Source organism: Marmota marmota, unplaced genomic scaffold, assembly GCF_001458135.2.
Source record: "Marmota marmota marmota unplaced genomic scaffold, marMar, whole genome shotgun sequence".
Lineage (NCBI taxonomy): Eukaryota > Metazoa > Chordata > Mammalia > Rodentia > Sciuridae > Marmota > Marmota marmota.
In genome coordinates, this window is record NW_026000108.1 from 38,368,326 (window position 1) to 38,387,085 (window position 18,760).

General features: G+C 36.8%; 1 protein-coding gene and 1 non-coding gene across 2 annotated transcripts in view; one reads left to right on the forward strand and one right to left on the reverse strand.

Moving 5' to 3' along the window:
- Positions 1–18,760, reverse strand: part of Fryl (FRY like transcription coactivator) — a 234,906-nt gene that overhangs the window by 179,558 nt on the left and 36,588 nt on the right. The window contains exon 2 of the mRNA XM_048784445.1: positions 13,702–13,885. The gene's annotated coding sequence lies outside the window, so the exon portion shown is untranslated. The remainder of the gene's footprint in view (positions 1–13,701; positions 13,886–18,760) is intronic.
- Positions 14,029–14,105, forward strand: Trnaa-cgc. Its single transcript has one exon. It is a non-coding gene; the product is annotated as a tRNA-Ala (tRNA).

An 18,760-nucleotide genomic window follows, 5' to 3' on the forward strand; every position in this document is an offset into this window, starting at 1 on the left:
CAGCTTCTGCACTTAGTGACACCCTCCCTCAAAATAAAAGCTAAAAAAAGGGGTTCTGGGGATGTGGCCCAGTGGTTAAGTGCCCCTGGATTCAATTCCTGGTATAAAAAAATACCCAAAAAAGAGCAACGAATAGATCCTGAAGACGAGACTAAAATTGTCAAGAGTACTCAATCTCTGACTCCATTTCCTCATCTACGCAATAAGGATAATAGAATCTCTTAGGGCTATGGTGAGAATTAAGTGTAAAAGATAAAAAATGCTTAAACGGTATTTGAAATAGAGCAAGTAAACTCAATGTTATAATTTATTAACATATATCACATGTTAGGCAAATATTGCAACAATTTCCGAAGGAAGTAATAAAAATTTTAATACCTACAGACTGCCATTATTTATTCCAATTAACTTCTGGGTTAATTTTTTTCAGGTCTTTTAATACACATTAAACATTATACAATTTTAGTTGGAATTATATTGAATAATTTCTAGTGGTTACATTTTTTGTCAAGGTATCCTCATTGAATCATTCCACTAACACTGAGCATTAGGTTCAGTTCTTCACTGTTGTACAATGAAGACACTGCAGGAAATATCTTGATTGGCAGTCTTTGTACACACTTTGATTTTTTTCTCCTTCAAGAAAAAGTATTGAAACAGAACTGCTATCTCAAGTGATAGGAAATGCACTTGGCTTTGCTCCCCTACTGACCTGTATGGAATGCAGACACACAGCAGCTGTTCAAAAATGCAAGTTTCTACTCCCTCTAAGTGGGTACTCTAAAAGCTATTACTTGCCTTTTTTTCCATGCCTTTTGTCTTGTTTTTTGGTACAACCGCTTTCTTCCAATTTAAAGGATCTAGTTTTTCCTATATATCACTCTAAGGCCCATATACAATTTTAGTGTTCCAAAATTCAGTACATTCTTCAAATAGGTTCTTAAGATTTTACTTTATCTGTCACAAAATGGGATTCCTTGTTTGTTAGAAATATGTGCTAAAATATTTACAGATGAAATAGCATGACAGAAGAAATGCATCAAAACAACTAGAAGCTGTGGAAAGGGAATGCTTATGGAGGTCATGTGAACTTGGAGGGGTTGTTGGTTTGTTTGTTGCAGAGGGGAGTGCTGGGGATTGAACCCAAGGGCTCTTTACCCTGAGCCACATCCCCAGTCCTTTTTATTTTTTGAGACAAGAGTCTCACCAAGATGCTGAAGTTGGACTGGAACTTTTGATCCCCCTGCTTTAGCCTCCAGAGTCACTGAGATTACAGGCATGTGCCACCACACCCATCTTAAATATGTTTTTAAACTAGTCTAAGCGTGAGGACATAGTTTTTTAAATATATCTTTAAAAGTAGATATAATGAGGGCTGCGGCTGGGGCTCAGTGGCAGAGCACTTGCCTAGCATGTGCAAGGCACTGGGTTCAACCCTCAGCACCACATACAAAAAATAAATTAAATAAAGGCATGCTGTCCATCTACAACTACAAAAAAATAAATTAAAATAAAAGTAGACATAATGATTAAAATAATTCCTATAAAGCAATTATGGTTCATTTCTACCATAGATATTACAAGAATAATAGTTTAGTCACTATAAAAAAAAACAAGACCTAAAATATTTAAGCCAAAATCAAAAAGGAAGTAAACAACTACAGTATTTGGAATCTTGATTATACTTGCCAGTAATTCCCACAGATAAAAACATACTACAATGCATTTTTCTAAACCATGGCTTCAGCATACCATGCTGATTCTCCAAAACAATATTAGTATTTATATTGTGCATTACAAGAATACAATTATGCCTCTGTATGTGCCCACATGAATATTTGATAAGTCGTTTTATTATGTACGAGTATTAAATAATCCAAATTCTCTTGTTGCCTAAGTCTCATCTTGGTACTAAGTTAGGCATATCACAAACAATACTTACAGATTAACACAGCCACCAAAGTGTTTTATTTGTATCCAGAGGCAAGTGAACAAGACCAGTATCATCATCATCATAAAAATAATAATAATAATAATGAAACCTACCTCTCTGCACATCTTTTCTTTAGATGTACTGTGGGAAGCATTACTGATTTCTGTACAGAAAACACTTTACCTGGGAGGCAGGTTGTCAGAGCAAAAGGTTAAACAGCATTTCTAGGCTTGAAGGAGCAAAGTTTGCTGGTTAGTTTGACAATAAATGGTAATCACTATTCATTCTAATATTATTCTAAAATTCAAGCTGATTACCAGCTTTTGGTTTCAATGGTACTATTTTTTCCCTGTCTGATTAATGATATCATTATTAATGAGCAAAACACAGTCCCAGGACAAAAGAAAAATAACAGTGAGCGAAGGAACGACCGGAAGCTGTCACAACCCAACCATGGACCTGTCTCACATGGTCTCCTCTTCTGTAGTCTTAATAGTTTTCTCCAAAAAAGCTTTCTTTCCCCTTTTGTTTTTTTCAATAATGTTAGGGATTTTCCCATATACATTAATTTGCAATAAACCATTATGGTTTAATTAACATAGAGTAAGAATTAAAAAGAAGTCTGCTTAAGGCTGGTGCAGTGGAGCACGACTATAATCCCAGCAGCTCGGGAGGCTGAGACAGAGGGATCACAAGTTCAAAGCCAGCCTCAGCAAAAGCAAGGCACCAAGCAACTCAGTGAGACCCGGTCTCTAAATAAAACACAAAATAGGGCCCAGTGGCTGAGTGCCCCTGAGTTCAGTCCCTGGTGCCTCCCTCCCAAAAAAAGAAGTCTACTTAAAATTCCTATTTTCCATCACAATACATGAGAACAATACAGTATGAGGAGGACAATAGGGTAAGTCCCTATACTTTTTATATAACAATAAAGAAAAACCTACGATAAAAGATAGGTTTTTCATAACAACCTGAAAATTATAAATCTCACTTCCTTTCCATAAGCTTGACCTACAATTTCCAATATTTCAAGGTTCCAAATTAAAATTATTTGGAAAAAAATCAAGAATTTTACCAAAATTAATATAATTTCTGATATTTAAATGTGGACAATGTTTATAAACATTTGTGGTACTTCAAAAAAGAATGCATTTTAACAGGGGACAATGCTAAAATTCAAGCTCTAGGTTACATCTCACCTTCTCTTGAATTTCTAAATGTTCATTATTACTAACCAAAATGAAACACATTTCTAAAAAGCTTCATTGAGAAGAACTTTAAAAAAGAAGAGAAGAAGAGAAGAAAAACTGCAAGAAGGGGAGCTACTGGGATTTAAATAGTCCCTCTAGAGGTTTTTCATTAAAGAATTGTTAAATTCAAAACATCCCTGAACCAGTTAATGATGGGGCATTTCCACAAGAGGCAGAGGGCACAGGAGTTTAACATTCATAGTGAGGGTCAACTTGAGCGCCTAGAATCTGCATTAAATGACACTTAGATACATCCACCACCATTGAGGCATTGGCAGGCAATCTGCAAGAGAAATCGTGCAATAGGTTTCAGATACTTGAATTAAACCCATTCCAGCCACAGTCAGGTACCAAGGAGACAGTCATCAGTGTGAGTAAAGGAGGGGACAGGAGAGACACCACTGGAGACATGGTTACCAAAGACTAACTGGAGCAACAATCTGTAACTGCACAATGGCTTCTTGCTTCTCTTTTCGGAGCCAGCTAGCTGTTCTTTTTTTAAATGCCCTTTAAGTAACATTCAGGTTCAATAAACGAGGCTGTTTCACTGTGAGCCTCCAGCCCTAACTCCCAGCGTGACAGGCCCCCAGAGCTGGTGCTACCATGTACCCTGTGAGTTACACAACAGCTCCTGGCTCCACCCCAAAAAGTGCTTATCTTGCTATTGCCTTCTCCCCACGTTTATGAAAGAAAGTGTTGTGCTGGGCAGGATTTACACCAATTGACAGTTCCTCTCACTCTAGAAATCTGTAAAGGATAATAAGCAATTTATTCAAAGCCACATTCTCTGTACAGAAAACAAGACATTTCAAAGTCAGTAACAAAACAACATTCCAAATCAGTTTGGTCACGATGGATGATCATATAGAACATACCACAAAGCTTAATCCTCCTCACACCAGTACACATAACAACTCTGAAAGGACTCAAATACAAAAGTCAGTAAGTCCTCTCCTACCCCACCCCACCCCACCCCACCCCACAAATAGACTGAATTAACCACTGTGAAGAATAAAGCCTAAGAAAGTTACAAACACAGGAGGGTAGAATTCAGAATTGGTTTGTTACACCACGAGAAGCAGCCCTACAGATCCAGATTAACTAAGTACTCAATAATGACAAAACAACCACTAACTACTGAGAGCCTATTATGTGTGGCCAACAAGGTTAGGTGCTTTACATATATTACTTCATTTTAACTCAAACAAATTCATAATTTTTGCAAATGTTCAGCTTTATAGATATGGAAACTGACAAAACTAGAAAATGAATCATAATACTGCACATCAGGATTTATTTAAATATTTGGTACTGGGGATTGAACCTAGGAGCACTGTACCACTTGGCTACATCCCCAGCCCCTTTTTTTTGTTTGTTTAATTTTTGAGACACGGTCTCATCAATTTGTTTAGGGCCTCACTAAGCTGCTGAAGCTGGACTTAAACTTGTGATCCTCCTGCCTCAGCCTCTAGAGTTGCTGGGATTACAGGTGTGGGCCAAGGTGTGGTATCCAATGTGAATTCTTTTATGTTTTAAAAGAATAAACTCTTCTCCAGGAATTACATGAGATTAAGTAATAAAAATGCAGTTATGCTTTCAATATGTTCTTACATTGATTTCGAATCTCAGAACAAAAATAAATAATTAAACTTAACATGATTTTTTAAAAATGTTTCATGAAAAGCAAAGAATAAATTTACCTTTTTGAAGTAAAAATAGGAAAAAAAGGGAAATACTATGATCAACAAATCAGATTATTTTAAGATTAAGTCAATCCTTTTCTGATGTCTAAATACTTAAAGTCCATTGAACAACTTTATAAAATGACAGTTCCCTGTTTCAGTCAACATTCTTAAAATAATCTTCAACCTAAAACAAGTGCTTCCCAAAGACCAATGCTAATAGTTTAAACACTGTGATAATTCAATCAGCTGTAAAATTCCATATTAATAGTTACTATATTATAGGGAAGACCTGACAAGAATATACAAGAGATCAGTTGCCATATGTGGGGTTTAAAAATGAAAATTCCTCCACTAAAATCAGCCTTTTTCTTCCAAGTCCCCACATGCCCCTTTCACTTTGTTACTGCTCTATGTTGAAAGAATTTTTGGTCCCTGGCTCAGTTTAGTGGAGTTCAAGGTCATCAGAATAAACCTTCCAAATGTTGTCTCTAGACCAATATTCCAATCCTGGTTATACTCCTCTTCTCATTAAAGAGTGTAATACACATTTAAATCACATTAAAGCTAGATGCAAATGTTACCTGGAAGATTCATCAGAGGAAAGCAAAAAGGCAAAAACTAGATTTTTAAAGCTTTGTGGAAACCTGATGCCAGATACAGAATACTGGCTCAGTTTAGTGGAGTTCAAGGTCATCAGAATAAACCTTCCAAATGTTGTCTCTAGACCAATATTCCAATCCTGGTTATACTCCTCTTCTCATTAAAGAGTGTAATACACATTTAAATCACATTAAAGCTAGATGCAAATGTTACCTGGAAGATTCATCAGAGGAAAGCAAAAAGGCAAAAACTAGATTTTTAAAGCTTTGTGGAAACCTGATGCCAGATACAGAATAACAGATGAGGAGAGCCCAGCTGTACTCCAGGCACTGCTCTAGACAGTGAAGCTCACAACTAGGGAAAGGACACAGCCCACAACCTTGAGGAATGCGTGGTGTGGTGTGACTCACCCGCTCCAACACCAGCCCTCCCAAACCATCCTAGAACAAGGAGGTAGAAAGTTCCAATATGGCACAAATATAGCTATCACAAAAAAAAAAAAAAAAAGCTTAGCTTTTAATATATCCAGCTTCTGAATTAATGCCATGATTATACTTGAAGCTTTAGTTCTTATGTGGGACTTAAAATGGGAGAGGAAACAAGACTTGTAGAGGGCAAAGTGAGGAACTGAGTCATTTCTCCCACCTCACCAGGTTTTTCACCATCACTACTAGTTACATAAATCCTATGTGGAATGCAGTATTTCACTTGTGACATCTTTATCTCTTAAGCCTTTCATAAAGCTGTCAAACCAAGAGCTAAAATGGAATATTTTTGGTTTTATAGACTCTCCATTTTAAAATAAAAACCTTCATCACTCCAAACTAAATGCATTATGATTGACGATCACAGTACCAAAAATTCAATTTTTACCTATAAACACTTACCCAGTTAATATTTCAAAAGAGTTTTTTTAAAACTTAAAAAACATAGTCCAGAAACTAAGACTTGGTATCCTAATTTAATCTTAAACAAACTCATTTAAAATTTCTATTAAGATTGTATTTTTAAATAATACAATCAAAATACTTTTATTAGTTAATATAGTTGAAACAAGTTTAGATTAATATCTGAAAATTCATATGTAAGATAAATCTGTAAAAGAATCATTATAATTTATAATTTCAGAGAAATGACCTCATACGGAGGCAACACATGTACATGTATACAGTACAGTTACACAGTGCTAAGACATTATAAGTTGGAGAATGTGAATTAAATTCATTTACAGGTAGAAAGGGAGACAGGAAAAGAGAAATGGAAACAGAGGAAAAACTGTGAGGACTTAAAAAAAAAAAAAAGAGTACCTAAAACCATTTTGCAAGCTATGGGGCAGTGAATGACAGTGCCCTTCTCTTAACAGAAGAAACCCGCTGGCTGGCCCTGATGTACAAACAAAATCAAGCACGAGAATCAAGTACAGCACTCTGTCAATATGCAGACTCTTACACTTGACCTAGAAAGATACATAAGAAGCAATCCAGGTGGACAATTAGTCCACGAGATGTTTCAGATAAAAGCAGAAGTACATTTAAATATGCTACGTATTCATGACTTTATTGGCCATTATCTGCTACCATGGAAATCAAACATTTAATTTTCTACAAATGTCATTACTCCCATTAAGTCATAAGAACTCTCTGACACTGCCATAGAAACATACTTTCATCAAACCAGTATAGAGAACATAAATATTATTTGATGTGCACAGAACTGTAAAGGTTGCTTCAAAGGGCAAGTGAGATTTTTCTCTCTGAATGAGGTCACTCTTTGAAGGTTCTATTCATGATATCTGTAAAACCATGCTTGAGATTTGTCTTTCTTATAAGAGATTTCCATGACTGATCTCTCTAATCTTAAACAACTCAATAAATGTCTAGAGTCCCTAATCAGTTATGAAAATTAAAAATATACAATTGAGTTCCAAATAAATATATGAATGTTTCTGATTTAATAAAAACTATGGTGAACCATAGAATTGACTATCAATAAGGAAAATAGGGTAGGTGGGTTAAAAAAAAAAATCAATCTGAGTGAAGGGATCTAAAAGGGATTAGGGGAACAGTCAGGAGCTATGCAGAGCCTTCAGGAAACAACAAAAAAGCAGGGAGGAGGTAGAGGGTTCTAGGGGCAGAGATGTCATGACTGAAGTTGGGAAATTGCAGGTCAGCTAAGAAAAGAGGTAGAAAACCACCAGTCTCGGGCTGCCTAAAAGGACATAGTCTCACAAGAGTAGACCTTGAAGCCTAAAGAAAATGATAAAGCCTTCAGTTACTTCACTCTTCCCCAATGAAGGAGCCACCACGAGTTTGAGAAAGCAATATATGAACGGACCCATCATTTCTAAATATTTCATGAAGCAGTTTGGATGAAGAACAGGGACCAAAACAGTGAGACCAGTTTTTTAAAATGGGAGTAGTCCAGAGACATCTTTTTAAAATAAGGCAATGGACACAGAAAACCAATGGGAACAGGCATAGGCCCAAGGTAGAACTGAAAGAAAAAACAGAACTGAACAAACAAGGCACTGTCACCTTTCACAATTGCTACCAGAGTCTGCAACCCAGCTTCTGACCAACTTCTGCACATGGGTACACACACACACACACACACCCCTCCCTCTAGCGGACCACACCCACCATAATCAGAGAGCCCTTTCTCCCCAAGCAAATAAGATGACATCTCACTCCCCTCCACCCCCTTCTCCCTACAAGCCCACCCAACCAATCTTCATTTCCTAGAAGTTCAACTCTTCCTGCCTCAGCATCCTTCCTCACTGCTTCCTGTCGGGGAAAATGGCACTCTGATTTCTTTTTTTTAAGCAGGTTAACCCTTACTGTCCTTCAAATTTCAGTTCAAATATCATTTAAACTGTCATAAAGGCAATCTATATTCTTTCCAATCTAATAAGGTGTCTCAATACTTAAATCTCTCTTGAAATATTTGACCACACCCATAGACCTGAGTTTGTTTAATATGGACTCCCTGTTAGAACATTCCCTGAGAACTGAGATGATGGATATTGGTTACCTAGTGCCAAGCCCAGTATGTGAAACCTGGTAAGTGTTCAACAAATACTAGTTGAATTAATAATAAATAAAGGCACAAAAGGTCATTTCAATTTCTCAATTAGAAAAATGGTCATTCCATTATGTGATAAACGGAAGACAGGAAACTCAAGCTTGTGTACAAAGTCAAATTCTATCATCTGAAATACTAGTGGGATAGGTCCAAACTATGTACATGGACTCATCAAATAACAAATGGTCACTTAGCCCAAGAATAAATATAGCATTAATAGGAAAGGATGAGAAAACAATAAAGCCAAAAGGATTAGAAAACATATCTATTTAACTGTCAGAAAGAAGAAAATAGAAAAGGTTGACATTAAAAATTGTATAGAGTTTACAAAATAGAAAACTCCAACAAACAGAGAATCCCAGAGCTCAGGAGCCTGAGGCAGTAGGATCTCAAGTTCAAAGCCATTTCAGCAATTTAGCAAGGCCCTAAGCAACTTAGCAAGACCCTATCTCAAAATAAAAAAATATATATATAAAGGTCTGGGGGACATGGCTCAGTGGTTTAAGTGCCATTGGGTTCAAATCCTAGTACCAAAGAGAAAGAAAGAAAAAGAAAAAAGAAATGAACATCTAACAGAAAAAGAAATGCAAATGCCTCTTGACCAGATAAAAAGATATTCAATCTCACATGTGATGAGGGATGGAAATTAGCCTACAATGAGATCATTTGACAGAACACCCAAAAGTTTGACAACATATTTTTTTGACAAAGTTAAATATAGACAAATAGGTACCCACATTACTGGTGAGAACACAAAGAGGGGCAATGAATTTGGCAAAGTCTAGTAAAATTGCAAAATCATTTACCCTTTGACCCTACTACAAACTAACAACCAGCTACCCATGTTGGCTACCCTACAGAGAAACCCAAGGAATTTTGGCCAAGAGCCATAAAGGACCTGAAACCTGCCAAAAATCACATGAGTGTGTTGGAAAATAGCCCAGAAGACTCATTGGGCCCCCTCCAATTGAGCCTTGAGATGAATATGGCCCTAGAAACACCTCGATTGCAGCTTTATTATCAACTCTGGGTTACGGGCACTCAACTAAGCTGTCCCCAAGAAATGGGACCACAGCATCTTTGGGTTATAATGCTTACTGTGTTGTCAAGCCATTACGTTATCTGGTAATCTGTTAGACAGCAATAGATTACAAGTACATACACAGTATTTTTGACTAAACATTCCTACATAAGGGAATACACCTTATGTCCAAAAAAAAATGCAAATTCAATTCTTAAGTATATATCCAAGAGGAAAAAAAAAGTGTATTATGTCCACCAAAAGAGATATACAAGATATATACATGCCAAATCGATTCATTATTGCTCTCCACTGCAGAATGGATAGAGCAATGGCAGTATGTCACAATGGAATAATGTACATCAATGAAAAAAACCTACTGTTTCATACAACAGGAGAAAATCTCACAGACCAGGTATTAAGCAAAAAAGTCAGAAAGACAACTTTTGATAGTATTCCCACACGGAGACTATTATGTACTAACTGGGAGTACAACAAATGAGTAATTAATGTTCTGACTATATTAGTCCTTATGTCATTAGGACCACAATTCTTAGCCTGGCATGATGACACACACTTATGATCCCAGGGACTTGGAAGGCTGAGGCAGAAGAATGGCAAAATCAAGGTCAGCCTGGATTATTTAGTGATATTCTGTCCTCAAAATAAAGAAATAAGAAGGGCTAGAGATGTAGCTCAGTGGAGAGCAGCCCTGGATTCAATCCCCAGTACCCCCTTCACACACACACACACACACACGAAAAATCTCTACTTTGCAAAACCTAGTGATTTAAAAGCACTAAAGCAAGGGGTCTGCCACTTAGTTTCTTAAGTAAAGTACTATTAGAACTCCACTACATCTGTTCATTTTTGTTTTGTCTGTGGCTGCTTTCCCATCAACATCAGCAGTTGAGCAGTATAACAGAGGACAGCAGCTGGCCCACAAAGCCTAAAACATGTACTAACTATCCACTTACAGAAAAAAAAAAAAAAATTGCCAACCCCTGACCTAATTGCCATTGGTGCTCAGTACAAAGAGAGACCAGACAGCTAGATGTTGTGGGCTGACTCTTACCAGATTCCTGCTAAGACACAGACTGGCCAAAGAAACTGTACTTGAACATGATCAAGTCCAACTACTGCATCAATTATTAGGAGATAGAAAGACAGATGAGTAAATTACTTCACAGGAATGTAATCAGGAACATCCCTTTAAACAAAAGGGGAATGGGGACAGGGGAGGAAGAAACTTGAGAAAAATCAACGAACTGCAATGGAAGGGAGGTGCTCATACACATCCTGATCCAATCAAACCAAGTGTTTTTAAAATGTACCAGAGAATCAGTATCAAGATTAACTGGACATTTGTAATGCTGGAATTTACTTTCTTTTTTTTTCCTTTTAGTGGTGCTGGGGATTGAACCCAGGGCCTGGTGCATGCAAGCCAAGCACTCTACCAACTGAGCATCCTCAGCCCTGGAATTTGCTTTTTAAAATAGTGATAATGGTATTATGGTTATATTTTCTAAGAGTCTTAAGTATATATATGAAAAGTTATACGATATCTAGGATTTACTTTAAAATAATACAGGAATGAGAAGAAAGTTGGCAGGATGTATGAACAATCTGCCTATGACTTGATCATTACTGAAACTGGGTGATGAGTACACAGGGATTCCTTATATTAGTCTGTGTTTTTGTTGTCATTGTTAAATTTTTGGTATTTTGTGCAATATTGGGGATTGAATCCAGAGGTGTTCTAGCATGTACCTATATCTCCAGTGCTTTTTGGGGATTTTTGTTTGTTTTGTTTTGTTTTTTTAGTTGTAGTTGAACACAACACATTTATTTTATTTATTTATTTTTATGTGGTGCTGAGGATCGAATCTAGCACCTCACACCTGCTAGGCGAGTGCTCCACAGCTGAGCCACAACCCCAGCCTTTTTTTTTTTTTTTTTTTTTTGAGACAAAGTCTCTCTAAATTTCTGAGGCTGACCCAGAACTTGCGATCTTTCCTCAGCCTCCTGAGCTGCTGGGATTATAGGCATGTGCCACTGCATTGGGCTATTAGTCTGTTTTTTCATGTTTTAAATTTTCCATAATGAAAATTTTAAATAATAAGGCAAAATTTTCTTCAGACATTTAAAAAAAAATCCTGAAGTAAAAAAGAAGACCTCCTTTTCAATACCTTAGGAATGAACCTGTGCATTCCTAGTAATGATGAGGTTGGAGGTGGCAGTGTTGGGAGTGAGGAGTACACAGAACCTGGGGGTTGCAGTCCTAGAAAACCAATGCCAATTTACTTATGAATTTCAGTTACTGCAGAAGAATCACACCCTTCTTCTCCTAAATTTCTTTCAGAAGCTATCTGATTTTTTTTTTTAAGAATCTGTTTTAATCAGATTTTTTGTCACTGTGACTGAAATACCCAACAAGAACAACTTAGGGGAGGGAAACTGTATTTGGGCTTATGGTTTGAGGTTTCAGTCCATAGATGGCCAAATCCACTGCTCAAAGTGGCCCAAGTTGAGGCAGCACATCATGGGGGAAGAACCCAATAGAAAAATGCAGCTCACCTCATGGCAGGTCAGGAAGTGGCAGGGAGGGGGGAACAGGTAAGAGGCACCCTTTCAGGGCTCACACTCAATGATCCACCTCCTCCAGCAAGCCACAGCCTACCTACCTTCCACCTATCTACAGCTACCATTTAAACTAGGATGGACTCTCACAATCTAATCATTTTACCTCTGAATATTCCTGCATTAACAGGAGCTTTTGGGAGATACCTCATATCCAAACTATAACAGGATCCTAGCACTAGAATCACTGATGGACAATTACTAAAGTGAAAATAATGAACACAAGACAGGGCAAGGATACAAGATGAGAGCCATTAATATAGTACAATACAAGCGTGAATGGAAAGACTTCTGGATCAAATGGAGGAAAGTCCTAGAAGTCATAAGAGAAGGCTAAGAAGGTAGAAAGAAAAGAATATAAGAGATCAACTTCAAAACAGAAAGGTTTTGTGAAAAACATTTTAATAGTGGGACCTTAGTCTTTCCCCATAATTTAATGAAAATAGAACAAAAATGTATCTATCAGATAGGATATAGAAGGATACATATCCTCAAAAAAAAAGAAGCTACCAATTTGTTTATTAACTTCATAAAGCATTAAGTATAGGAAAGCATCAAAACACTTAAAAATCATTTAGTCTAATTCATTCATTTCATAGATGAGAAAACTGAGGTCTAGTAAGGCTAATTCATTTGCACTCAAGAACACTATGTGGTTAATGATGAGAAGGAGAGCCAAAATATACCCCATTCTCTACTCTACCTACCCACCTTCCATTCTCATCTAATCCCACAGTTCCCATCTGGTGACTTCTTTTCTTTACTACAAATGTCACTATGTATTTTCATTCACATATAGCAGGCATTTGGCAAATATTTATTAACTGGCTCAACCTGAGCCTACTTCAATCCTTTCATTTTTAAGATATCCCATTTCAGCTGTTTTCCTCCTCTATCCCCAAATCCCCAGATGTGTTCTGAGCAAACCTCAGCGATGCCCGGAAAATGGGTTGGCTAACTGTCATCTATGCTTCAGGAAAAATGTTAAAATATGAAAAGGCACAGATAATGCCACGCAATAAAAAGAGCTGGCATTACAAACCTCTCTTATTTTCTCCATAAATATGTGCGTAATTCGCAATCACCAGGAGGTAAGAGGATCTTCTTGATTCAATGGGTTCAAAATATAAATAGATAGGAAAAGACAGTAATAGGATATACTTCCTCAGCCTTACAATAAGGGATTAAAGAGAACATATAAAGTACACAGGCATAAAGCTGTTCACATAGTTTATATTTATTCTTTATAAATATTACATATTATACTGCACCCAGAATGTAATGTGGAAAGAATCTTTTAAAGCCTCTAAAAAACTAATGCTACTGCTACTTTTAGATGTGATTTAGGAAAACTCAGTGAAAAGAAAAAAAGTGTAAGTATTAGCTTGTATATAAAGAGAAGGCCCAGAAAAGGAAGCAAGCAATCCAACCAATAATTGGTTTACAATTTTCCACAATTCTTTAAAAAAAAAAAAAAAAAGTACATATACTTACCACTTAGAAATAACTATTGAGGCACAGATTTTATAGAAAAGACACCAAATTTGGAAAGGATCCATCTAGAAGCTTCTTCAATCTGTAGCTTGTACTTTACAGGCACTCAAGTGGGCACCTGGGGCAAAGCAGCGGTGATTCTCCATGTATGGAGCAGAATAGGGAATGTTGAAGGCTGGAAGATCTAAAACAGAAGAAGGAAGTATGGTTGGTTATTAATAACAGCCATGCCTCAAACCAAAGTTAACATTTTAGCAGCTGTCACATAACATATCACAAGCGAAATTAGAATTATAATTGAGAATTTGGTCAAGAAAAGCTTACAGGGCTGGGGATATAGCTCAGTTGGTAGAGTGTTTGCCTCGCATGCACAAGGCCCTGGGTTCAATCCCCAGCACCATACACATACACACACACACACACACACACACACACACAAACTTATAAAAAATATTCAAAAGCAAAGAAAAAAATTTTTTTATTTTTCCTCAGGGCTAGGAACATATAGGTAGAGCACATTCCTCACACACATGAGGCCCTGGGTTCAATCACCAGCAAAAAGTAAAATTAAAATATCTCAACTCTTCAGAGAAACTATCTGGAGAAAATAAAAGACTGAGAATTCATCTTCCAAGGGTTCTAACCTAAATGTTTTTCACTACCTGTAAAACCTTTTGAGTAGATTACAAACTCCTCACTATCTTAAAGAAAATGTGAATCAGAATTACCTGCTTCTTGATGACACAAGGGCCATGATAGTGTCTACAAAGCCTTTCTCTGAAAAGGTCCCTAGGAGACAGGTGCTCTCCGTTGCTGGTGGCAGGGTCAATGTCAACAAGGTGATTAATACATTGACTCTTTGACCCAGAAATCCTTCCTGGGAAACCATTTTACAAATAAAACTAACACTTGCAGAAAGACAGTTGTACAGCAAGATTATTATGGTATTACTTGTAAAAGTGAAACATGAAAAACCCAAGAAGATTGGTAAAATCACCTATGGAATTCATAAAAGGAGATTCCAAGCAGCCATAAAATGAGAGAGGAAGATCACTAGACTATATTAAATAAGCAAGGTACAAATAACATGCTATATTCTGTGTTTTTAAAAAATGTTATTGGTTTGGTGTGGTGGCACATGCCTATAAGCCCAGCGGCTTGGAAGGCTGAGGCTGGAGGCTCTTGAGTTCAAAGTCAACTTCAGCAGCTTAGCGAGGCCCTAAGCAACTCAGGGAGAACCTATCTCTAAATAAAATATATTTTTAAAAAGGGCTAGAAATGTGGCTCAGTGGTTAAGCATCTCTCGGTTCAATCCCCTACACCCCCCCACACACAAAAAAATTTATTTTCTGCATTTAACAAAAAGGGAAGAGAAGAAAAAGTACAAAAGCACTGTAATGATAACATGAGAAATTGGTCAAATGGTTACCTAGAAAGGACAATAAGGAAACAGGATGAGAGAACGTATCTTTTGACTTCTGAAATGTGAATGTTCGAATAAAATTAATTTTTTATAATTCTCAAAATTAATTCATATTCTTTCAGAAAAATACCTATAGATAGATAGATATAGGTATATAGATTATTCTGATTTATATCATTACACTGATTTATATCAGTATAATGAGGTCACTTTCCTGAAAAGTCAAATGACAAGTTATTTCCTTGTTCTTCAAAAGAACACTGTTCTCTGCTACTGGTAGCAATCCAACATACACTGACTGAGACTGATGGCTATAATCAAAAAGACAGATAACAAGTGTTAGCAAGTATGTGGTTGGAGCCGCAGACACTGCTGGCAGGGATGTAAAATGGTACAGGTGATTTGGGGAAGTCTGGCAGTTCCTAAAAGGTTGAACATGACACCAGCAATTCTACTCCCAGGTATACACCCAACAGAAATGAAAACAGACATCCACACAAAAAATAAATATTCATTAGTAAAATCATTTATAATAGTCAAATGGTAGAAACAACCTAAATGTCATCTAATCCATAAATGGATAAATAAAATGTGGCATACCCACCCAATGGAATATTATTCTGCTACAAAAAGAAAGTACTGATACATGTTACAACATCGATACATTTTTAAAATGTTATGCTAAGTGAATGAAGCCATTCATAAAACCCTATATTTAACAAGATTGCATTTATATGAAATGCCAAGAATAGGCAGTTCTATAGAAAGTAAAAATAGATTACTGGTCACCTACAGCCAAAAGAGAAAAGATGGGGAATAACTGCTAATTAGTATAGGATTTCTTTTGGGATGAAAACATTCTAAAAGTCAATTGGGGTGATAGTATACAACTTTGTAAATACATAACCACCTCAAATTGTGCACTTTAAATTAGTTATTTGGCTGGGTGCAGTGGCACATGCTTACAATCCCAGAGACTCAGGAGGTTGAGGCAGGATGAATGCAAATTCATGATCAGTCTCAGCAACTTAACAAGACCCTGTCAGAATTTAAAACAAAAGGACCAGGGAAGCAGTTTAATGGTAAAGCACCCCTGAGTTTAAAAACTAAAAAATTTAATTAGTTATTTGTAGTGGTATGAAAATTATATTTCAATAAAACTACTCCTTTTTTAAAAAGCTATTGTCTAGGGACTGGGGATGTGGCTCAAGCGGTAGCGCGCTCGCCTGGCATGCGTGCAGCCCGGGTTCGATCCTCAGCACCACATACAAAACAAAGATGTTGTGTCCACCGAAAACTGAAAAATAAATATTAAAAATTCTCTCTCTCTCTCAAAAAAAAAAGTTAAAAAAAAAGCTACTGTCTATAACTTCTTCACCACTAACGAATATTGAACATTATTCCTTATTATCTTGCAACTCTGGAAAAGCAATGGATTTAAAAATAAAAGCATATTCTTGCTAAACCATAGATAAGTCACAACTTCCGAATTTCAATTTCCTTGGGGGAGTGAGAGTGAATTCTCTCTGACACACCATCACATTTTTCTTCCAACAGAGCTGCATGCCCGCACCAGCAGTAAATTGTGTCTGTCCCAAAATATGTTTATGTCAGTTGAATTTACAACAATTATGCAATTTAATTACATATTGCATCAAAAATGAGTATAAAAAGATATACTTTATAAAAGTTTAGTCATATGATCTAGGAGACAAGCCCTTCTAAAAACATTCTACAGAAACAAACTTGACTATACGGATTGGTGAACCATAAACATTTATACAGTTAATCATAAAATATTTAAGGTATGTATGTTTCCTCTTCGTTTTAAACAAATTCTCTGTTTAAACAACCCAAATGCCAGTATATTATACAATCAATATTTTGTAAGAGAGCTTCTAATCTATGTAAATTATTTGTATAAAAGACAAATAAAATTACATTACTATCATTCTATGTCACACTCAAAAGAGTGATGATGGACCTAGTCAGTTCCCTCTTAGAGGATAACTTTTCTACTCAAGTTCCTATAATCTCTTCAGATACCCTCATCTATGAACAGGAAGAGGTGGCCCCATGTTGACCCTTCAAATTCAAAGGAAAGCTAATGAAGTCCCTCCTTCCTGTGCACTTAGCTTCCACTTGTGAAGGCCTTTTTTAACACAGACCTCTAAAAACTCCTCCCTTTTCACACCTAAACCTATATATTTAGTTGACCATTATATTATGCAAAAAAAATAAAAAACTTAAAACCACAACAGGAAAACGTCTCTCACTTACGTTCATGTTCCTCCACAGACTCTACATTTCCTCTCATGACCACATTTGTGCCTCTTCTTTCTAACTTATTCTTCAACTACCAGTCATTGCACTCTGGCTTCAACCACTGCAGTGTTAAAACACCCTACCAAGAAAACTGTAAGGGGTCATGCTAACTAGTGTCTACCTCTCCTCTCTCAGTACTCTGATGCATCTCAGATATTGATTCCCAGTGCACAACTACGGTCACAACACTCACTGGTGTGGTAAATCCATACTCTTGATAGCTACAGACTAAAATCCAAAACCTCACTGTCCTGGGAGTCAAGATTCTAAAGAAAGAGACTAAACCACTTAGCCAGTCTCCCAAAGATTACCGGGACTTCAGGCTGAGCTCTTTGCTCTGTACAAATACATCCCAATCATCCCTTCACCCAGATCCACTTTCGGCCACCTGGACTGCCCTCAATCCGTGTCTGCAATGGAATCCAAACTCATTTTCAAAGTAAAAATCACTTACTTCCTCAAGAGCCTCAGGTTTCTAAGCTGCACAATGAGAATACCTTTGAGGCTGTTTTATGAAGATTATAAAGTGTTATAAATACCACGAGTACTGGTAAGTGTAAACTTAGAACAATAGCTGGCAGATATCACTCAGCAAATGCTGTTACTGTTGTTCATTCGACACAATGAGTGCCCAATAAATATTTTTTAATTGACAAAACAATAGAAAATGTTTTTTTCATCCACACTATGCTCTTTGTTCTACAAGCAAACATTTATAAAATCCGAAACATCTGAAAGTTAAAATGATGAAAATTTCTGATCAAGTTTTCATTTTATGGGATTTCTCACATAGATTCATGATACAAGAACAGCAACCCACTTATTTTAGTCAGCTATTTTTGCCGCTATAACCAAAAGACCAGACAACAACCATTTTAGAAGAGGAAAAGTTTATCTGGTGCTCACAGTTTCAGAGGTCTCAGTCCAAAGACTATCAACTCCATTGCTCTGGGTCCAAGGTGAAGCAGAACATCATGGTAGGAGGGCACGGAGAAAGAAAGCAGCTCAGGTTATGGCAATCAGAAAATAGAGCTCTGATCACCAGGGACAAAACATACCCTCAAAGGTATGATGCCTCCAGTGACTTACCTTCTCTAGCCACACCCTACCTGACTACAGTTACCACCCAGTTAATCCATTTAAGTGCATTAATGCACTGATTAGGTTAAGGCTCTCATAACCCAATCATTTCACTTTTTCTTGCACTGTCACACACATAAGCTTTTGGGGACACCTCATATCTAAACCATAAAACTATTTCATGATTCATATTAGTTTTTTGATTCAGTAATATCTACTAGAAAGGGGGAG